Consider the following 24,237-nt stretch of genomic DNA (forward strand, 5'->3'; position numbering starts at 1 on the left):
TCCTTTCAGATCTGGATGTCCATTATTTCTTTCTCTTGCCAAATGACTCTGCTTAGAACTTCCAGTACTGTGTTGAATGTAAGTGGTAAAAGTGGGCATTCTTGTCTTGTTTCAGGTCTTAGAGGAAGAGCTTTCAATTTTTCCCTGTTCAGTATGATGTTAGCTATGAATTTGTTCTATGTGGCCTTTACTGTGTTCAAGCATGTTCCTTTGATACCCAATTTGTTAAGAGTTTTCATCATGAAAGGATGTTGAATTTCACTGCGTGCTTTTTCAGCATATATTTAAAAGGTCATAGAGTTTTTATCCTTAGTTATGTTAATGTCATGTATTACATTTACTAACTTCTATATATTGAACCATTCTTGCATCCCTGGGATGAATCACTTGATCATGGTGAATAATCTTTTTAATGTGTTGATGAGTTTGATTTGCTAGTATTTTGTTGAGTATTTCTGCAGCACAGACAACAAAAGCAAAAATAGACAAAAGGGATTACATCAAACTAAAGAACTTCTGTACAGCACAGGAAAACATTGGAGTGAAGAAACAATCTACAGAATAGGAGAAAGTATTTGTGAACTATGCATCTAACAAGGGGTTAATATGCAGAATATATAAGGAACTCAATGCATAACAAAATAACAAGCAATGTGATTAATAATGAGCAACAGACTTGAGATGTTTCTTGAAAGAATACATACAAATAGTCAACAGGTATGTGACAAAAAATGGTCAATATACTAATAATCAGGGAAATGCAAATCAAAACTGCTATAACTATTACCTCACCCTAGTCAGAATGGCTATTATCAAAAAGATAAAAAATAACAAACACTGGAGAGAATGTGGAGAAAAGAGAACTCTTATGCCTTGTTGGTAATAATGTAAATTAATATAGTCACTGTGAAAAAGAATGCAGAAGTTCCTCAAACAATTAAAAATAGAATTATCATATGATACAGCAATCCCATTATTATATATACCTAAAGGAAATGAAATCATTTGTGTCAAAGAGATAGTTACCCTCCTGTTTTTACTGCAGTGCTATTCACAATAGCAAAGATATAGAATCAATCTAAATGCCTATCCATAGATGAATGGATAAAGAAAATGTGGTATATAGAATGGAATAGTATACAATGGAATGCTACTTAGTCATAAAACAGAATGAAATTCTATCATTTGTGGCAGCATAAACCTAGAAGACATTATGTTAATTGAAATAAGCCAGGCACAGAAGGACAAACACTGCATGATCTCACTCATTTGTGTACTCTAAAAAAGTTGACCTCATAGAAATAGAGAGTAGAGGTTTTCAGAGGCTGGGGAAGGTAGGTGTAGGGCAGAGCACGATGAGAAGAGGTTGGTCAGTGGGTACAAAGTTTTAGTTAGACAAGAATGGTTCTGGTGTTCTATAACACAGCTAGGCAACTATAATGAATAACAATGCCTTGTACATTTCAAGACAGCAAAAAAGAAGATTTTGCATGATATTTCCACAAAGAAAGATAAATGTTTAAAGTAACAAATATGGTAATTACCCTGATTTGATCATTATACAAGGTATACATGCATTAAAACATAACACTGCACTCTATACACATATACAATTATTGTGTCAACTATAAATAAAAAACTTATTAGTAATGAAAAATAAAATGGAATGAAAAGAAATGTATTAAATATCGATTTCAGGAAATTAGAAAAATAAATGGAGAAAGAGAGTAACATAGATATAAACATATAAAAGAATAAATAGATGTGCTAGAACCTTAATACTCAAAGTATGGACCAGCAATGTTGGGATCACTGGCAACATGCTACAAATGCAGAATCTCAGGCCCCAGCTCAGACCTATTAAATCAGAATCAGTATTTTAACAAGGTCTCCAGGTGATTTGTATAGAGATCAAAGTTCGAGAAGGATTGAATTAGATGAATCATCAGTTAAATTATAAAGAAAGGCTAATGTTGGTTCTTTAAAAAAAAAAAAAAATCCCAAAACTGTTAGTTTCATTACTCAAGGGGCAACAGGAGAAGGTACAAATTCACAACTAGTAAATGATATGGGGGGTCGGGAGGTACTATAAAAATAGAGGAAATTAAAAGATCAAAAAGGACTACTTTATTTATTTTGATGCAAATATACAAAACCTGGATAAAACAGACAATTTTCTAAGAATATGAAGTTTATCCAAATGTGACCGATAGTATTGCAAAAACCTAAATGGGCTAAATTTTACAAACAAAGCACAGATAGTTGTGAAGCAACTATCTCTTCAATGAACAAGAAAAGCAACAAGCTCAGATGAAGGCACAGGGAACTTTCATTAAATCTTTAAAGAACGGGTAATTATACAGTGATTTTTAACATTTTCTGAGCCAAGACAAATAATGGAAATCTTCAAGTTCTTTTTATATAATCAACATATCAAACCTCAAAAAAAGAATAAAAACAGGAGAAAACTATAGACATCTTCACTCCTGAATAGTGACATGAAAATCTTTATAAGCAAATAATTTTTAAATTCTTTTCATAATACAACATACACATATGGAGAAAAATACATTAAATATAAATGTAAAACTCCATGAATTATTATAAAGCACATGCTTTTGCAAATACTACTGAGATCAAGAATTTAAACATATCAGCACCCTGGAAGTCCCTCATTTGCCCAATCACTCTCTGTCTCTGTCTTTTTTTGGGGGGGTGGGGGGACGGATCTTGCTCTGTCGCCCAGGCTGGAATGCTGTGGTACAATCTCAACTCACTGCAATCTCCACCTCCCAGGCTTAAGCGATTCTCATGCCTCAGCCTCCCAAGTAGCTGGATTACAAACATGTGCCACCATGCCCAGTTAAGTTTTGTATTTTACTAGAGATAGGGTTTCACCATGTTGCCCAGGGTGGTCTGGAACTCCTGAACTCAAGCAATCTGTCCACCACAGCCTCCCAAAGTGCTGGGATTATAGGTGTGAGCCACCCACCGTGCCCAGTCCCACTCTGTTTTTTAAAAGTAACTAATATTTTGATTTTTATGATAATTATTTCCTTAAAATATGCATTCCTAAACACTATCATTTAAATTTTCTCACGTTTAAACTTTATACAAATGATATCACACAGTACGTATTCTTTTGCGTCTGGTTTTCTTTTGGGAAGGGGCAGAGGATGCAAAGTTATAAGATTTATCTACCTTGCTACATATGTTTATAATCTGTTAATTTCCATTCACATACAATATTAATTCCACTTACATATATCCACCTATTAAAGTATCTCAATTTATCTGTTGATGAACTTTTGGATTATTTCAAGTTTTTGAATGTATAATGCTGCACTAAACATTCTCACCCTGCTGAATTAAAAATATCACTCTCACCAAGTGCAGCTTACTCCAGATACGGAAAGGTGGTGTTCAATATCAAGAAGTTTATAGATATAACTTATTATTTCAGTAGGTCAAAAAGGAAAGTAATACAATAATCTCCATAGATACAAAAAGCCATTTTAATGATCCAAATCCATTCTTTATAAACACTCAAGAAAATAGTCATCAATGAATGGTAGCTTAACTATGGGATAATGTATCCACCTCTGTCCCAAAGCCAGTGTTAAAATTAATGGAGAAATACTAGAAGTACCCTCATAAGAAAAGGATATTAAGTATTAACTTTATTATTTAACAATGTACTAGACTTAGAATCTCATGAAATTTTAAGAAAAAGGCCAGGCACGGTGGCTTATGCCTGTAATCCCAGCACTTTGGGAGACTGAGGCAGGCAGATCACCTGAGGTCAGCAGGTCGAGACCAGCCTGGCTAACATGGCGAAACCCCGTTTCTACTAAAAATACAAAAAATTAGCCAGGCATGATGGTGCATGCCTGTAATCCCAGCTACTTGGGAGGCTGAGGCAGGAGAATAACTTGAACCCGGGAGGTGGAGGTTGCAGTGAGCTGAGATCATGTTATTGCACTCCAGCTTGGGCAACAAGAGCAAAATTCTGTCTTTAAGGAAAAAAAAAGAGAGAAAGAAAAAACTTACAGATATAAAAATTGGAAAGGAGAAGAAATTATAAGATTGTATATCTAAAAACTTACACAAGCAGTATGAAAATGCAGAAATGTATCAGGTTATAAACTACCATACATAATTCAATAACCTTCAACCAGACCCACGCTTATGACAGCAACAAAAATAATAAAATAACTATGCAAAAATGTACCAAGAAAATTTACAGACTTATATTAAGAAGAAAGAAGCTTCTGAAACGGGTCTAAAGAATACAAAAGAAGGATGGCACAGTGGCTCATGCCTGAAACCCAACACTTTGGGAGACCAAGGTGGTGTGAGGCCAGGTGTTTGAGACCAGCCTGGGAAGCATAGAGAAATCTCTTCTCTACAAAAAAATTTGAAAAATTAACTGAGTGTGGTGATGCATGTCTATAGTCCTAGTCACTTGGGAGGCCCAGGTGGAGGATCACTTTGAGCCCAGGAGTTTGAGGTGCTGTGATTGCACCATTGCAATCCAGCCTGGGTGACAGAGTGAGGCCTTATTTCTTTTTTTAAAAAAAAAAAGCGAAAAAAAATACAAAAGAATACTTCAACAAATGAAAAGACATACTACATTTTTAGAAATGAAGATTTAAAAATGGTGTCAATCTTCACTAATTTGTAATTTTAATTCAAATCTAATAAAAACACCAATATGGTACATGACATTTTCATGTAATAAAATTAGTTGGTTTTTTTATTTTTATATATTAGAATAGTTAAGAAACCAAATAAGAGAGCAAGGACTAACTTTATCAGAAATTAAAATATTCTATAAATATTCAGTGATTAAAGCAGTCTGGTTCTGTTCCATAATAAGGCAAATAAATCAATCCAAACAGAACATAAAGCTTGGAAAGAGATCTAAATGCACATGAAACTTTAGGAAAAGGTTGGCATCTTAAATCAGGAGAAGATGATCTTGATTATATTCAATCCACAATATTTGGACAATTGAGTCTGGTTACACATACAAGAAACATTTCATGAGAATTAAAGATATACATATTAAAAATGAAATCATAATGCACTAGAGATAAAAATGGGATTTTTTGTATAACTTGGGAGTAGGGGTGGATCTTCCAAAAATGACACAAAAATTCAGAAACCATAAAGGGTAGTGTGATAGTTAATTTTATATGTCAATTTGACTGGGTCATAGTCCTCAGGTATTTGGTCAAACATTATTCCGGATGTTTTCATGAGGGTGTTTTTGGATGAGATTATCATTTAAGTTAGTGGACTTCAAGTAAAGCAGTTTAACCTTCATAAGGTAGATGGGTCAATTACTTGGCCTGAATAATAATAATAATAATAATAAACCCTGACTGCTCCCTGAGTAAGAGGAAATTCTGCCAGTAGACAATCTTCAGACTGGAACTGCAGCATCCACTCTTCCATGGGCCTCTCGCCTGCTAGACCATCCTTCAGATTTTGGCCTTTCCAACTTCGTTAATTGTATGAGCTAATTCCTTTTAAATAAGTTTCTTTATATAATTATATATATCTTATTAGTTCTGTTTGTCTGAGGAACACTGACAAACACTGTAGCAATTATGAAAAATTCTACCATATACAAAGAAAAATGGTCTATATACCACACAAAACCAGAAACAAGCAAATAACACAAAACAGGAGAAACCCTACCCATCAAAAAATTCAAATACATTTCATGAAGTAGGAAAAACATTTGTTCAGACAATTGACTAATATCCTTGCTACAGAATAATCATTTGTTGCTCAATAAAGACCAAGAGACCAATGGAAAAATGGGCAAAAGAGATGAATAGTCTCACATCTCTCTTAAACTTATGAAAATATGATCACTCTCACTCGTAATTACAAATAAAAAATAAAGTTACACAGAATTATCATTCTTAGTTTCAGAGTGACAAAAATCTAAATGTATTAGGCACTGTGGGTGAGGATAGGTGAAGATAAGCAGTGTCCAGCATCATTGATGATGGGAGTGCAAAATGGTACAACCCATATGGAGTGCAAGTGACATTATCTATCAAGATGACAGACACCTGCTTGTAGACTCAGCACTTCACTTCCAGAAATTCATTCTACAGATTATAATTCTCATGTGCAAAATGACATCTGTACTATGTTTGCAGGTATATAAAAACAAAAGATCAGAAACAACACAAAATGTTATAAATAAGGGCTTGATTGAATTACGTATAATATATAATATGGGACAAACCTATACATTATTGAAAAAATAAAGATTTTTCCATGTGTAGCTATAAAATGCTTTAAAGATATAAGGTAAAAAGGAAGATGCATAATCATGTGTAAAGTGTGCATCGCTTGCATAAAAATGGAAGAGTTGTAACATAGTTGAAACGGTTTGGATGTGTTCCCACCCAAATCTCAACTTGAATTGTAGATCTCATAATTCCCACGTGTCATGGGAGGAACCTGGTGGGAGGTAATTGAATCGTGGGGATGGGTCTTTCCCATGCTGTTATCATGATAGTGAACAAGTCTCACAAGATCTGATGGCTTTATAAAGGGGAGTTCCCCTGCACACTCTCTCTTCTTGCCTGCTGCTATGTAAGACATGATTTTGCTCTTCCTTCACCTTCCACCATGATTGTGAGCCTCCCCAGCTAGTGGAACTGTGAGTCAATTAAACCTCTTTCCTCTATAAATTACCCAGTCTTGGATATTTATTTATTAGCACTGTGAGAACAAACAAATACAATATTCTTATATTGACTTATATATGCATAAAATGTTTTGGGAAAGATCAGTATGAAAACTTTCAAAAGTTACACATTATGTGGAGAGGGATGGAGACTGGATGAATGAAGGTCTAAAGCAGGAAAAGCACTTTTCATTGTATACTGTTTTACACTTTCTGATATTTGAACAATGTGTATACAGTCTCCAACTTAAGATTTTTTGACTTTACAATAGTGTGAAAGTGATACTGAGTCAGTGGAAATTATACTTCGATTACTCATAGAACTCTTTTTTTCACTTTCAGTACAGTATTCAATAAATTTCATGAGATATTCAACAACTTATTACAAAACAGGCTTTGTGTTGGATTATTTTGCCCAACTGTAGGCTAATGTGAGTGTTCTGAAAGAGTATATGATTTCTAAGCTCAGAGAAGGACCAAATGGCGTAACAAAAACTATGCAATCAATTGAACAAAAGGCAAAAAACAGGGAAAAATTTAGAATTGGAAAGAAGAGAAACCATTTTGTAAGATCATAGCATTAAAAGAGAAAAATTATGTGATATAATCATCTTAATAGATATAGAAAAATCATTATATAAATTTCAACATTCATCCATGCCAAAACATTTAGCAAATTAGATACAGGAGAGAAATTCCTTACTCCGAGGAATGCTATCTACAAATCTAAACAAAACAAAAAGTAACTTTCAATAAAGCTCGTACCTAATAATGACCTTCTGAAATTGAGAACGAGACAAAAACAGTGGCTATTACCATTTTAATTCACTATAATAATTGAGTTAATTTACAGTGCAATCAAGAAAGAACAAGAAATACAAGTAGTTTTGGAAGAAAACAAATATTTTCTTATTACCGATGATGTAATTATCTGTAAATTGTATCATCTACAAATTATGTAGTGCTACAAATTATGTAACACATCCAAAAGAATTCAAAGATGAGTCATTAGAATGAAAATGAACAGATTCCAGCTACATGCAACACATGATTCTCAATGATAGTGTTGAGTGAAAGTCATACTAAAAAAAAAATAGTTACTGTATGTGTCTTGGGGTTGCTCTTCTCGAGGAGTATCTTTGTGGTGTTCTCTGTATTTCTTGAATTTGAATGTTGGCCTGCCTTTCTAGGTTGGGAAGTTCTCCTGGATAAAACCAAGTTTTCTGACTTGGTTCCATTTCCCTGTCACTTTCAGATTATACTCTTTTTTTCCCTAAACTTCTCGCTTTATTTCATTAATTTGATCTTTAATCGCTGATACCCTTTCTTCCATTTGATCGAATAGGCTATTGAAGCTTGTGCATGCATCACGTAGTTCTCATGCCATGGTGTTCAGCTCCATCAGGTCATTTAAGGTCTTCTCCACACTGTTTATTCTAGTCATCCATTTGTCTAATCTTTTTCCAAGGTTTTTAGCTTCCTTGCAATGGGTTTGAATATCCTCCTTTAGCTTAGAGAAGTTTATTACCAACCTTCTGAAGCCTACTTCTGTCAGCTCGTCAAAGTCATTCTCCATGCAGCTTTGTTCAGTTGCTGGCGAGGAGCTGTGATCCGTTGGAGGAGAAGAGGCACTTTGGTTTTTAGAATTTTCAGCTTTTCTGCTCTGGTTTCTCCACATCTTTGTGCTTTTATCTACCTTTGTTCTCTGATGTTGGTGACCTACAGATGGGGTTTTGGTGTGGATGTCCTTTCGTTGATGTTGGTCCTATTCCTTTCTGCTTGTTAGGTTTCCTTCTAACAGTCACGTCCCTCAGCTGCAGGTCTGTTGGAGTTTGCTGGAGTTCCACTTCAGACCCTGTTTGCCTGGGTATCTCCAGTGGAGGCTGCAGAACAGCAAACATTGCAGAACAGCAAATATTGCTGCCTGATCCTTCCTTGGGAGCTTTGTCCCAGAGGGGCGCCAGCCTGTATGAGGTGTCAGTTGACCCCTACTGGGAGGTGTTTCCCAGTTAGGCTACATGGGGGTCAGGGACTCACTTGAGGAGGCAGTCTGTCTGTTCTCCAAGCTCAAACTCCATGCTGGAGCAAACTCCACTGCTCTCTTCAGAGCTGTCAGACAGGGACTTTTAAGTCTGCAGAAGTTGTCTGCTCTCTTTTGTGCAGCTAGGCCCTGTTCCTAGATGTGGAGTCTACAGAGGCAGAGGCCTTGCTGAGTTGTGGTGGGTTCTGCCCAGTTTGAGCTTCTTGGCTGCTTTGTTTACCTACTCAAGCCTCAGCAATGTCAGATGCTCCTCGCCCAACCAAGCTGCTGCCTTGCAGTTCGATCTCGGACTGTTGCACCCTGAGCCAGGCACAGGATATAATCTCCTCATGTGCCGTTTGTTAAGACCCTTAGAAAAGCACAGTAGTTGGATGGGAGTGTCCTGTTTTTCCAGGTACCGCCTTTGGTGAAGGTATGGCTTCCCTTGGTTAGGAAAGGGAAATCCCCTGCATACTTACACTTCCTGGGTGAGGTGATGCCCCGCCCTGCTTTGGCTTGCCCTCCATGAGCTGCACCCACTGTCCAACCAGTCCCAGTGAGGTGAACCAGGCACCTTAGCTGGAAATGCAGAAATCACCCATCTTCTGCATTGATCACGCTGGGAGCTGCAGACTGGAACTATTCCTATTCAGCCATCTTGGAATGGAATCAGATCCTCCAAGGTTGAAATGAAGGAAAAAATGTTAAGAACAGCCAGAGAGAAAAGTCAGGTTACTCACAAAGGGAAGACCATCAGACTAACAGTGGATCTCTCCGCAGAAACTCTACAAGCAGGAAGAGAGTGGGGGCCAATATTCAACATTCTTAAAGAAAGAATATTCAACCCAGAATTTCATATCCAGCCAAACTAAGCTTCATAAGTGAAGGAGAAATAAAATCCTTTACAGTAAAGTAAATGCTGAGAGATTTTGTCACTACCAGGCCTGCTTTACAAGAGCTCCTGAAGGAAGCAGTAAACATGGAAAGGAACAACCGGTACTAGCCACTGCAAAAACATGCCAAATTGTAAAGACCATCGATGCTAGGAAGAAACTGCATCAATTAATGGGCAAAATAACCAGCAAACATCATACTGACAGGATCAAATTCACATATAACAATATTAACCTTAAATGTAACTGGGCTAAATGCCCCAATTAAAAGACCCAGACTGGCAAATTGGATAAAGAATCAAGACCCATCAGTGTGCTGTATTCAGAATACCCATCTCACATGCAAAGTCACACATGGGCTCAAAATAAAAGGATGAAGGAAGATCTACAAGCAAATAGAAAGAAAAAAAAAAAGCAAGGGTTGCAATCCTAGTCTCTGATAAAACAGACTTTAAACCAACAAAGATCAAAAGAGACAAAGAAGGCCATTACATAATGGTACAGGGATCAATTCAACCAGAAGAGCTAAGTATCCTAAATAAATGTGCACCTAATACAGGAGCACCAAGATTCATAAAGCAAGTCCTTAGAGACCTACAAAGAGACTTAGACTCCCACACAGTAATAATGGGAGACTTTAACACCCCACTGTCAATATCAGACAGATCAACAAGACAGAAGGTTAACAAGGATATCCAGGACCTGAACTCAGCTCCGCATCAAGCAGACCTAATAGACATCTACAGAACTCCCCATCCCAAATCAACAGAGTATACATTCTTCCCAGCACCACATCAAACTTATTCCAAAATTGACCACATAGTTGGAAGTAAAGTACTCCTCAGCAAATGTAAAAGAGCAGAAATCACAACAAACTGCCTTTTAGACCACAGTGCAATCAAATTAGAACGCAGGATGAAGAAACTCACTCAAAACTGCACAACTACATGGAAACTGAACAACCTGCTCCTGAATGACTACTGGGTAAATAACGAAGTGAAGGCAGAAATAAGGATATTCTTTGAAGCCAATGAGAACAAAGGCATAACGTACCAGAATTTCTGGGACACATTTAAAGCTGTGTGAGAGGGAAATTTATAGCCCTAAATGTCCACAAGAGAAAGCAGGAAATATCTAAAATTGACATCCTAACATCACAATTAAAAGAACTAGAGAAACAAGAGCAAACACATTCAAAAGCTAGTAGAAGGCAAGAAATAACTAAGACCAGAGCAGAACTGAAGGAGATAGAGACACAAAAACGTTGAAAAAATCAAAGGATCCAGGAGCTGATTTTTTGAAAAGATCAAAAACATTGATAGACTGCTAGCAAGACTAATAAAGAAGATAAGAGAAGAACCAAATAGACACAATAAAAAAATGATAAAGAGGATATTACCACTGATCCCACAGAAATACAAACTACCATCAGAGAATACCATAAACAACTCTATGCAAATAAACTAGAAAATCTAGAAGAAATGGATAAATTCCTGGACACATACACCCTCCCAAGACTAAACCAGGAAGAAGTTGAATCTCTGAATAGACCAATAACAGGTTCTGAAATTGAGGCAATAATTAATAGCCTACCAACCAAAAAAAGTCCAGGACCAGATGGATTCACAGCTGCATTCTAGCAGAGGTACAAAGAGGAGCTGGTACCATTCCTTCTGAAAGTATTCCAATCAATAGAAAAAGAGGGAATCCTCCCTAACTCATTTTATGAGTTCACCATCATCTTGATACCAAAGCCTGGCAGAGGCACCACAAAAAAGAGAATTTTTGACTAGTATCCCTGATGAACATTGATGCAAAAATCCTCAATAAAATACTGGCAAACCGAATCCAGCAGCAATCAAAAACTTATCCACTATGATCAAGTCAGCTTCATCCCTAGGATGCAAGGGTGGTTCAACATATGCAAATCCATAAACGTAATCCATTACATAAACAGAACCAATGATAAAAACTACATGATTATCTCAATAGATGCAGAAAAGGCCTTCAACAAAATTCAACAGTGCTTAATGCTAAGAGCTCTCAATAAAATAGGTATTGATGGAATGTATCTCAAAATAATAAAGAGTTATTTGTGATAAACCCACAGCCATTATCATACTAAATGGGCAAAAACTGGAAGTCTTCCCTTTGAAAACTGGCACAAGACAAAGATGCCCTCTTTCACCACTCCTATTCAACATAGTGTTGCAAATTCTGGCCAGGGCAATCAGGCAAGAGAAAGAAATAAAGCATATTCAATTAGGAAAAGAGGAAGGCAAATTGTCCCTGTTTGCAGATGACATTGTATATTTACAAAAACCCATCATTTCAGCCCAAAATCTCCTTAAGCTGATAAGCAACTTCAGCAAAGTCTCAGGCTACAAAATCAATGTGCAAAAATCACAAGCATTCCTATACATCAATAACAGACAAACAGAGAGCCAAATCATGAGTGAACTCTCATTCACAATTGCTACGAAGAGAATAAAATACCTAGGAATCCAACTTACAAGGGAGGTGAAGGACTTCTTCAAGGAGAACTACAAACCACTGCTCAATGAAATAAAACAGGACGCAAAGAATTGGAAGAACATTCCATACTCATGGACAGGAAGAATAAATATCATGAAAATGGCCATACTGCCCAAAGTAATTTATAGATTCAATGCCATCCCCATCAAGCTACCAATGACTTTTTTCATAGAATTGGAAAAAACTACTTTAAAGTTCATATGGAACCAAAAAAGAACCCGCATTGCCAAGACAATCCCAAGCAAAAAGAACAAAGCTGGAGGCATCATGCTACCTGACTTCAGACTATACTACAAGGCTACAGTAACCAAAACAGCATGATACTGGTACCAAAACAGATATATAGACCAATGGAACAGAACAGAGGCCTCAGAAATAACATTACACATCTACAACCATCTAATCTTTGAGAACCCTGACAAAAACAAGAAATGATGAAGGATTCCCTATTTAATAAATGGTGCTGGGAAAACTGGCTAGCCATATGTAGAAAGCTGAAACTGGATCCCTTCCTTACACCTTATACAAAAATTAATTCAAGATTGATTAAAGACGTAAATGTTAGACCTAAAACCCATGAAAACCCTAGAAGAAAACCTGGGCAATACCTTTCAGGACATAAGCATCGGCAAGGACTTCATGACTAAAGCACAAAAGCAATGGCAACAAAAGCCAAAATAGACAAATGGGATCTAATTATACTAAAGAGCTTCTGCACAGCAAAGGAAACTACCATCAGAGTTAACGGGCAACCTACAGAATGGGAGAAAAATTTTGCAATCTACCCATCTGACAAAGGGCTAATATTCAGAATCTACAAAGAACTTAAAGAAATTTACAAGAAAAAAAAAAAAAAAAAAAACAACTCCATCGAAAAGCAGGCAAAGCATATGAACAGACACTTCTCAAAAGAAGACATTTATGAAGCTGACAGACATATGAATAAATGGTCTTCATCAATGGTAATGGTCATCAGGGAAATGCAAATCAAAACCACATGATATACCATCTCATACCAGTTAGAATGGCAATCATTAAAAAGTCAGGAAACAACAAATGCTGGAGAGGATGTGGAGAAATAGGAACGCTTTTATACTGCTGGTGGGAGCGTAAACTGGTTCAACCATTATGGAAGACAGTGTGGCGATTCCTCAAGGATCTAAAACTAGAAATACTATTTTACCCAGTGATCCCATTACTGGGTATATACCCAAAGGATTATAAATCGTGCTACTATAAAGACATGCACACATATGCTCATTGTGGCACTATTCACAATAGCAAAGACTTGGAACCAACCCAAGTGTCCATCAATGATAGACTGGATTAAGAAAATGTGGCACATATACACCATGGAATACTATGCAGCCATAAAAAAGGATGAGTTCGTGTCCTTTGCAGGGACATGGATGCAGCTGGAAACCATCATTCTGAGCAAACTATCACAAGGACAGAAAACCAAACACTGCATGTTCTCACTGATAGGTAGGAATTAAACAATGAGAACACTTAGACACTGGGTGGGGAACATCACACCCCAGGGCCTGTTGTCGGGTGGAGGTCAGGGGGAGGGATAGCATTAGGAGAAATACTTAAAGTAAATGACAAGTTAATGGGTGCAACAAACCAACATGGCACATGTATACCTATGTAACAAACCTGCACATGTACCCTAGAACTTAAAGTATAATAATAAAAACAGTTACTGTATTATCATACTTACATAATTTTTAAGAACCTGACAAAATCAAATTATACATAGGCAATCATGTTATGAAAAAAAGTCAAGAAAGCAATCATAAAAGTCAGAAATGTTATCTCTGAGGGGAACTTCTGGGCCCATGAGAGAGAAAGTAGTGTGATAAGAGGTTGAAAGGGGCCATTTAGAATTCTGGGTTTTATTCTATGGGCCATGGATTCATTGGATAGTTTTGAGCCAGGAAATATCACTGACCTGGTATTTTTCAAGAGGACAACTCTGAACAATTGTGGGTTTTGGAAGGACAGAACTGGAAGCAGGGAAACCCGTATGAAGATTACTGCAGTAAGTACTTCAGACAAGTGGTGTTGGCAACTTGGATTAAGAGACTTTATTATTATTATTATTATTTTTATTGCTGCTGTTACAAATTACCACAAACACAGGGGCTTAAAACAATACAACTTATTATTTTAAAGTTCTATAGGTTTCAAGTCCAAAGCAGGCCTCACTGGGCTAAGATCAAAGTGTTGGCAGGGCTGTGTTCCTTTCTGAAGACTCCAAAAAAGAATCCATTTCCTTGCTTTATTTAGTTTCTAGAGACCACACACATTTCTTGGCTCATGGCCCCCACCTCTATCTTCAAAAACATTGCATTTTCCTGTAGGCATATCTCTCTTTGACTTCAACTTCAGCTGGAAAGGTTTCTCCCCTTTTATGGATTCATATGATTAGGTTGGGTTCACAATGGAATAATACAAGATTATCTCCCCATCTCAAGGCCCCTCACCTTAATCACATGTGCAAAGTCCCTTTCAGTAAGTCAAGGTAAATTATTTGGTAAGGTAAGGTAACACATTAAAAGGTTCGGGGATTAGGACATGGGTATATTTGTGGACCTTTGTTCTGTCTACCACAAATGTGGAGGTGAAAATGGACAAAAGAGGACATAATCAAAGTATTCACCTGCTTTTGAGAAACAGCCCGAGTGCTTCTGGCAGCCTCCACCTACCTACTAAATTAAGACTCCCAATCCACTCTGTATATGATAGTCACCTAAACCAGACCAGGCTAGTGATTTGGACACCCCATTCTTCAATTCAGGTCTGTCCTAAATGTCTTTCTTAGTCCCCATGTTGCTCAGTCCTATTTATCTCCTCTTCTCAAGGTCAAAGATATTCAGGACAACTCAAGTCTTTGGTCATGAACAATTCCATGGTGCTTTTGCAGGCAGAGTTGTATCTGCTGTAATAGCAATGGTTGTAAGTGCATAGCAATCCTATTAGCCAGAGCACTTGCTGTGTGATCTTAGCCTATTATCAATAAAGCATTGGCTGGTCATGTTAAATTTGATTTATTTTCTAGCTGGAAAAAATACGGCTATTTGAGCCTTTAGCCACATTCTTTAATGTGATAAGTAATTCAATAACTTCTAGCTAACAGGCAATCTCTCTTTACTATCAGGGTCTCACTTAACCCTGCCTTAGCTCAGTCTGTTCCCAGTCATCCTCCCACTTCCCTGCTTTTCTATTCTCACCAGACCTTCCACAAATGTCCCTAATAATCCTGTGCACAAATTTTCTATAGGGAGGGAAGAGATAAATATCACGGATGATGCTTTGAGAAGCCAATTCCATCTCCATACCCGTATGAAGTGTAATATAACAACTCTATAAAAAAAAGTCAATGTTCAGCTTTTTCCTTCAACGCTCTTGGTAAACAGTAAAGAATTATAAATCTCCCTTTACTTTTGGAGTCAATAGAATATACTAATGAGTGGAAGACAGCAGCCATATATCTGTTTCTTTCAGATTATGAAAAAATCTGATTAAAATGCAAAATGAATATGCAGTATTTTGGTTTAAAAGATCCAAATTAACACCATCTCTTTGTTAGATTCCTTTTAAAAATACTTTTCTTAAAATATAAACGCGTGTGCACATGCACTAGACAGAGACAGAGAGTGAGGGCAAAAGAAAGAGAATTCATTCACAGATTCAAGTGTTTCCTCTCACATAGCAACTTTAATACCTTCCACTACCCTATGCCTTTAGGTCCTTTTGTTGCTATTGAAAAAACCCTTCATAAATTTACTTGGAATTTTCCAAATCTGGCTTTAGGATCTGTGTTGTGTAAATAGGTCTCTGTAAAAATGAAAGCAGGTGACATTATCACATACAGTCATGGAGCTTTGAATCTGTAATTACATCTCCTTCAAGTCCTTTTGACTTTCTACTGTAAGTCTCTAAACTTTCTGTGAGTGGCTTGACATTTAATCTGGGGTCATCCATGCTGCCCTTCTTAGGTTCTTCTCCTCACTGTCTTTCAACTCCTTATGGCAGTGATATAACTAGAAATGAACACTACTTTCAGACACAACCAGCAAATAGCTCTGAATTTTTTTCATGTTTTCTTCAGTCTTCTTCCTCAACTTTTGTCTTAGTTATTCCATCTGTCTCTCAGCTATGTATATATTCAGTTGTTTCAGCATCTTTGTCAGAGATTACCAAAGAATGACTTCTTAAAAAAAATCAGCCAACTGTTTATCTGCCTACATGATTGTTCAGTGTTCATTTCACTTTGGACATTTAGCCCTCACCAGTTGCTTTACATTAATCACTTCATTCATGCACACCACAAACATTTTATTCAACATCTTCTGTGGGCCAGTCTTTATTTTAGGCACATGGATTTCAATGGTTGGCAAAAATAAACTCTTTTTCTGCATTCATGGAGACTGTAGCCTGGTGGGGTAGGGAGAAGAACATTATTAGTGAAAGGACTCTGCAAAAGATGTAAAATTACAACTGCAAGAAATACCCTGGAAATACCAGTTGCTATGAGAAAGTGTATGTAAGAGGGACAATCAAGGAAGACTTTCTGAAGAAGTGAAATTTGACCTGAGATATGAAAGATATCCAAGCATTAACTCAGGAAAAAGAGGGAGTAGCTGCATTCAAGGGAGTGGGAACAGCATATGCAAACACCCTCTGGTGGAAAGAAGCTCAGAATGTTTGAGAAACTGAAATGAGGCCAGGGGCTGGTGCACTGGCAGCAAGGGAGTTGGAGTAGCAAATGATGCGGGAGAAGCCAGCATGGGCAGATCATGGAGGATCATATTAGTTCTGTTAAGGATTTGTTCCTCACCCCAAGACAACAAAAATCATTGATGGGCTTTATCCAAGGGAGGCTAACATCACCCAATTTTCATGTTCCTTGTCTTTTTTTTTCTTTCTTCTTTGCATTCCAGAGACACGTGTGTGCTGCTAGTAACAATTGTAAACAGGATAGCTCACAGGACTCTATGCCAGACCTTTAGAATTTGCAGTACACGGATTCTTAATTGGATCCATAATCAGCCTCTCCAAAAGGGTTTATGGGCAACTTCGGGCAGGATCTGGGTGGCTGCTGGTGAATATACCAACATAGTGTATATTTAAAAGTGGGGTATTGACAGGCTTCCTTTTTTTCAGTTCTTCTTGAGCAAAATGGAGAGGACCTGAGGATGTCACAGGGTCAGGCCTCATAGAGGCTGCATAGCACCTTTTCTACTCACTCCTGCTCAGGTGTCTTTCTTTTCTTATCAGTCTCCAAAGAAAAATACACTGCTTTTCTTGTAACACCTTTTGTGATCTCAGGATAGGAGCTTTCAAAGGTGACTGAATTGTCTCTGAGAACTCACTTTGGGCAAGGCTCCAGCTGGATGTCCTCCGAGACAAGGAAGTAGTCACTACTCATGAGAAGTTGAAATGTTAGTGAGAATTTGGGGCATAAGTAAGTGACTAAGAATGTGACAAGCCATAAAGCTGTTTTGAGGCATCTGACGAGCAGCCAGATTTGATGGACAGTTGGTCCTTGAAAAATTCTGTAGAAATGAGAGCCTCAAGTGCCAAGAGACCGACACTCAACTTTCCTAAGAAACTCTCAGTCAGGTCATCCCTGGTCTTGTCCATTCTGTGCTTCAGCAAGCATCCACCACATTTGGATCACATTTGCACAAGGCCCGAGCTTGCCCCTCATTTCTCTAAGCATCTGTCCATTGCTAAGCAAACTAGGCCATGTTTCCTTATGTTCTATTGTGCCCATAGGCAAGAACAGAAGGTCTAGATAAACAAGCCAAAGCAAAGAATAATTCCAGAAGAATTAAAGAGTTAAATGTAAAAAGCAAACCACAAAAAAGATAGATATAATTATACTATGCCATGTCAGATTTTTTTTCTTTTTTATTATACTTTAAATTCTAGGGTACATGTGCACAATGTGCAGGTTTTTTACATATGTATACATGTGCCATGTTGGTGTGCTGCACCCATTAAACCATCATTTACATTTGGTATATCTGCTAATGCTATCCCTCCCCTCACCCCACAACAGGCCCCAAGTGTGTGATGCTCCCCTTCCTGTGTCCCAGAGTTCTCATTGTTCAGTTGCCACCTATGAGTGACAACATGTGGTATTTGGTTTTCCGTTCTTGCGATAGTTTGCTGAGAATGATGGTTTCCAGCTGCATCCATGTCCCTACAAAGGACATGAACTCGTCCTTTTTTATGGCAGCACAGTATTCCATGGTGTATATGTGCCACATTTTCTTAATCCAGTCTATCATTGATGGACACTTGGGTTGGTTCCAAGTCTTTGCTTTTGTGAATAGTGCCACAATAAACATACATGTGCATGTGTCTTTATAGCAGCATGATTTATAATCCTTTGGGTATATACCCAGTAATGGGATGGCTAGGTCAAATGGTATTTCTAGTTCTAGATCCTTGAGGAATCGCCACACTGTCTTCCACAGTGGTTGAACTAGTTTACAGTCCCACCAACAGTGTAGAAGTGTTCCTATTTCTCCACATCCTCTCCAGCACCTGTTGTTTCCTGATTTTTTAATGACTGCCATTCTAACTGGTATGAAATGGTATCTCATTGTGGTTTTGATTTGCATTTCTCTGATGGCGAGTGATGATGAGCATTTTTTCATGTGTCTGTTGGCTGCATAAATGTCTTCTTTTGAGAACTGTCTGTTCATATCCTTTGCCCACTTTTTGATGGGGTTGCTTGTTTTTCACTTGTTCTTTGTAGGTTCTGGATATTATTAGCCCTTTGTCAGACGAGTAGATTACAAAAATTTTCTCCCATTCTGTAGGTTGCCTGTTCACTCTGATGGTAGTTTCTTTTGCTGTGCAGAACCTCTTTAGTTTAATTAGATCCCATTTGTCAATTTTGGCTTTTGTTGCTGTTGCTTTTGGTATTTTAGACATGAAGCCCTTGCCCATGCCTATGTCCTGAATGGTATTGCCTAGGTTTTCTTCTAGTGTTTTTATGGTTTTAGGTCTAACATTTAAGTCTTTAATCCATCTTGAATTAATTTTTGTATAAAGTGTAAGGAAGGGATCCAGTTTCAGCTTTCTACTTATGGCTAGCCAGTTTTCCCAGCACCATTTATTAAATAGGGAATCCTTTCCCCATTTCTTGTTTTTGTCAGGTTTGTCAAAGATCAGATGGTTGTAGATATGTGGTGTTATTTCTGAGGCCTCTGTTCTGTTCCATTGGTCTATATCTCTGTTTTGGTAACAGTACCATGCTGTTTTGGTTATCGTAGCCTTGTAGTATAGTCTGAAGTCAGGTAGCATGATGCCTCCAGCTTTGTTCTTTTTGCTTGGGATTGTCTTGGCAATGCGGGTTCTTTTTTGGTTCCATATGAACTTTAAAGTAGTTTTTTCCAATTCTATGAAAAAAGTCATTGGTAGCTTGATGGGGATGGCATTGAATCTATAAATTACTTTGGGTAGTATGGCCATTTTCACAATATTGATTCTTCCTATCCATGAGCATGGAATGTTCTTCCATTTGTTTGTGTCCTGTTTTATTTCATTGAGCAGTGGTTTGTAGTTCTCCTTGAAGAAGTCCTTCACCTCCCTTGTAAGTTGGATTCCTAGGTACTTTATTCTCTTTGAAGCAATTGTGAAAGGGAGTTCACTCATGATTTGGCTCTCTGTTTGTCTGTTATTGGTGTATAAGAATGCTAGTGACTTTTGCACATTGATTTTGCATCCTGAAACTTTGCTGAATTTGCTTATCAGCTTAAGGAGATTTTGGGCTGAGATGATGGGTTTTTCTAAATATACAATCATGTCATCTACAAACAGGGACAATTTGACTGCCTCTTTTCCTAATTGAATGTGCTTTATTTCTTTCTCTTGCCTGATTGCCCTGGCCAGAACTTCCAACACTATGAATAGGAGCATGTCAGATTTTTAAAACGTGAAATATACAATTGTATTTACATGAAAACATCAAAGAAGCAAGAATAAATATACGCAGGCTTGGAGTTTCTAGACATTAACTAAATATGGATCTCTCCACACATATTTTCTGAAACCTACAGAGATGAACAAGGAGAGCAAATAAAACCACCCATAACCCCTGTCTACAACATAACTAAGAGACTGAGAATGCTACAAATCTCAATTTACACAGAGGTGGGGAAATAAAAATTTAACACCTGCAGAGCCAGCGCTGAAGGCCTTGCTGGAGCCGAAAGTCAGCCAGAGAATGCTTGGAAAAGAGGAGGAGGCAGTGGGGCCTAGCAAGTGGAAGAGCACAGATAAAATCATTCCCGGTGAGAAAATGTTACACCCAAGAGGGTAAAGACAGAAAGGTCAAAGACCTGGTGAATCAGAGCTACTCGGGCATGAAGGGAGGAGGCTTGAGAATGCACGTCCAGGCATGGCGTTTTTGGGATTGGAGGTGCCCTTGGAGCCTAAATAGTGAAGCAGTAGAAGAAAGTAAGCATTCAAAACAGAGAGACCCATGAGGAAGGAGGCCATATGACATCATACTTACCTGGCAGGGGAGATACGATGGTCATGAAATTAAGAGGTGTTCAGGAAGAAGAGACAGCACACTACCATCCCCATCCCGTCACACAAAATGTGCTATCTACTACTAAAAAACAAAAAAACAAACTTCACTATATCAACAAAAGACAGTGTTCTTGACCCAGGAAATCAATTAAGTCTCTCCAAAACTTTATTGCTGTCTACACAGAATCATCTGGTTTTGTTGGTACAGGAAAATGCAAGACAATTAAAACATAAAACAGCAGATGACATCCCCACAAAGCCACTATAAAACTTTAGAAAATGAGAGTCAAAACATTTCAGCAGGTGAAAATTCTTTTCTTCCAAACAACTACATAGTAGAAGAAAACTAACACTACCGCTGGACTGAGTTAAATGTCTACAAAAAATATATATATTTTCCAAACACTTCTAATCAGAAATCCAAAAGCTCTGAAGAAAAAAGGACAAATAAAAAGATGATGTGAAGCCGGAGTTGAAAGAACTGGGAAACAATGTGCATGACTGTGCAGAGAAGCAGTTGCCGGCACCCCAGCAGAGCTGTCATATGTGGCATCACTACCGGAAGAGCAAACGGGCATCGTGAGCCTCAGGATGTCAGGCAACTGGGGTAGACAGTGTCTTCTGCGGGGAATTCTTTCCAAAAATGCTTCATTCGATCTAATAATGAAGAAATAATCAGACAAACCCAGAATATGGTACATTCTCAAAGTCAACTGGCTTAGACTCTTCAAAAATATGAGTATCATGAAAAAAAAAAGGGGGGGAAGTATTCTTCTAGCTAAAAGGAGAATAAAGAAACATAATAAATAAGTGCAATGTTTCATCCTTTATTAAGTCTTGATTTGTGGAGAAAAAAATCCTTCAGCTATAAAGAATGTTTTTAGAACAAATGGGGAAATATGATTATGATCTCTATATCAGATATTATGGTATTCATATTAAATATGAGATAACAGTAGTATTGTGGTTATGTAGAGAAAATGTTATTTTGCCTGCTAGATACCAGCAGCTGAAGTATTTAGGGTTGTAGTGTCGTGTCTAGTACTTTCAAATGGATCAACAAAATCTGTGTGTGTATATGGGTGGGTGGGTTGGTGGGTGGGTGGACAGATGGAGTTAAAAATAAAACAAATGTGTCAAAATGTTAATAATTGGTGACTACAGGTGTACTGGGCTGAGTAATATCCACTAAAAGTAATGTCCTCTCAAAACAGCAGAGTGTAACATTATTTGGAAATAGGACCTTTGCAGATGTAATTAAATTATGATGAGGTCATACTGAATTAGGGTGGGCCCTAAATCCAACACAATTGCATTCCTTATAAGAAGAGAGGAGGTACAGAGAAAACCATGAGGAAGGAGGCCATGTGATGTCAAAGATTCGAGGAACGCCTCTACAGGCCAAGGAACCCAAGGACTGCCGGCAATTGCCAGAAGGTAGGAAAAGGAAAGGAAAGGTTCTTCCCTAGAGCCTTCAGAGGGAGCATGGCCCTGCCGACACCTCCATTTAAGATTTCTGGCCTCCAGAACTGTCAGACAATAAATTTATATTGTTTTAAGTTACCCAGTCTGTGGTAATTTGTTATAGCAGTCCCAGGAAACTAATAGAGTAGGTAAAGGTAAAAAGTCTTCAGTGAAAATACTTTCTATTTTTCTACAGGTTTGAGTTATTTCAAAATCACAAGGTGGGTAAAATAAAAACAAATAAAATAAACTTCAGAAAAGTGTATGCATAGAAAAAAATTCAAGAAAAATACACCAATCAATAGAGGTTATCTCCCTGATGGTTTGAAGGAGTTGTCGGCCCCTCAGTGACCTCACAAAACCTCCCCGACCCCATGTTAAACACTGCATTTAATCGTCTCCCTCCGTTCTTCCCAAATCTATGCTAAGGATTGTATGTGACTTTGGTTATTGTGTAAAACTGCCAGATTTTCACAGGAGATAGTTGTGAGTTATATTGCTAGGTCACGGAAATACAGCTGGCCTTCAGTAAAAGTGAGTGGAGGGAAAGTTCTAGAAAGAAGATAATGGGACAAAACAGTTCCTCCACTCACAGGAGTGACAGACAACATCACATAACAAGTCAAAATAGGAACAAAGTCAATACTGGGCCATGAGTGAGATAAAGAAACAATGGAAGTGTTGACTTCCTACAGGAGGGAATGAGCGAGGGGAGGAGGGAAGTGGGAAATGGTTACTCAGCTTTCTGTATTATTACAAAGTTTGTCAGCCTGTGGACTCTGGAGCCAGTCTTGCTGGACCTGAATTCAGGTTCTAACTCTTACTGCTTTTGTGACTATAGAAAAATGAGGGTAATAATAGTACCCATAGAGTGTGGTTGTAAGAAACATATTTGCAATGTATTTAGAATAGTTCCTGTAACACAGCATTATATGGCTCTTACCCAGGCTTTTTTTTTTTTTTCTTTTCTGGATCTTGGGCCTCACTTAGGTGTATGGCTTCCTCCATTAGTCTCAAAGTGTTGTAGAGGCATAAGTAGGGACTTTTAATAGAGTCTAACCCTGAAATTATGGAATTATCACATCTGGTTTCAAAGTATGGGAGACGATGACTCCTAAAAGTAACATTATAGATAAGTTTTATTTTCCCATTTGTAGTTTTTATTTTCCAAATTTCCTACAATAAGGCAGTATCAATTTGATAATAAAAGAAATTAGAGAAAGGAAACAGAAAATAACTAACCATATAGCTCTTACTCCTCATCTTCCCACTGAAAAACGGAGGTGGTGGAGACAGTAGTGAAAAGATTATTCCTTCTATTTTAAACCATAAGAACAAGAGCCAAGAAGCTGAATCACTCAGATGCCTACATAGCCCCTGCTGTTCCCTTCCCTGCCCAGGCAGCCAACACTGCACTTGCTGCTCAATAAGTTAGAGGACACTTAGTGGAAAATCGCAAAAATTTAAAACGAAAAAGACTCGGATTGAGTTTAGTGAATTATTCTGATGAAATATGCAAAATCAAAAGGACCTCGACAAGTTTGGATGTGTATTTAATGTGGATTTATGGACTTCATTACAAAAAAAATTGACTAACAATAACTTACGTCCAAACAAAACTCAATGTGTGCCAATAGTTGGAAGCAAAGTTGGTAAACACTTTCAGCAGTCATCTCATTGTCGTAGGATTCTAGCTCCTTAAGTCTTTTTTCATAATTTACTCCATTTTTAAAAAGGCATAATGAGTAGGGAATATAACAGAAAAACATTATTAAAATGTAAATACATATAGCAACTGACTCAATGACTACCATATTGATTGCTGAATTTACCCTCACCTTTTGTAAGAAATTAAACTAATCCCTGCTTGATACACCTAAGGGACACAGATTTTTAGAGTAAGAGGAGCACCTTGAGGCACATCCAATTCAGCTTGATATGCAAAATGAGCACTACAATAGATGACAGTGGTCAGGTGCCCAGACAGGCCTCCAAACCTCTGCCTGGGCCACAGTAATCTTACCCGAATCTGCAACAATACGAATAGC

The 24,237-nt window shown here is 37.6% G+C and overlaps 1 protein-coding gene and 1 long non-coding RNA gene across 6 annotated transcripts in view; both read right to left on the bottom strand.

The window, feature by feature from the left end:
* LOC105482674 (ST6 N-acetylgalactosaminide alpha-2,6-sialyltransferase 5) overlaps positions 1-24,237 on the bottom strand; it is a 187,311-nt gene that overhangs the window by 80,968 nt on the left and 82,106 nt on the right. The window lies entirely within an intron of this gene.
* Positions 41-21,378, bottom strand: LOC139361882 (uncharacterized). The gene is made up of 2 exons (XR_011619722.1): positions 20,706-21,378; positions 41-16,606 (listed from the first exon to the last, which is right to left on the bottom strand). It is a non-coding gene; the product is annotated as an uncharacterized lncRNA (long non-coding RNA).

The sequence above is a fragment of the Macaca nemestrina genome, chromosome 1 (assembly GCF_043159975.1).
Source record: "Macaca nemestrina isolate mMacNem1 chromosome 1, mMacNem.hap1, whole genome shotgun sequence".
Classification (NCBI taxonomy): Eukaryota; Metazoa; Chordata; class Mammalia; order Primates; family Cercopithecidae; genus Macaca; species Macaca nemestrina.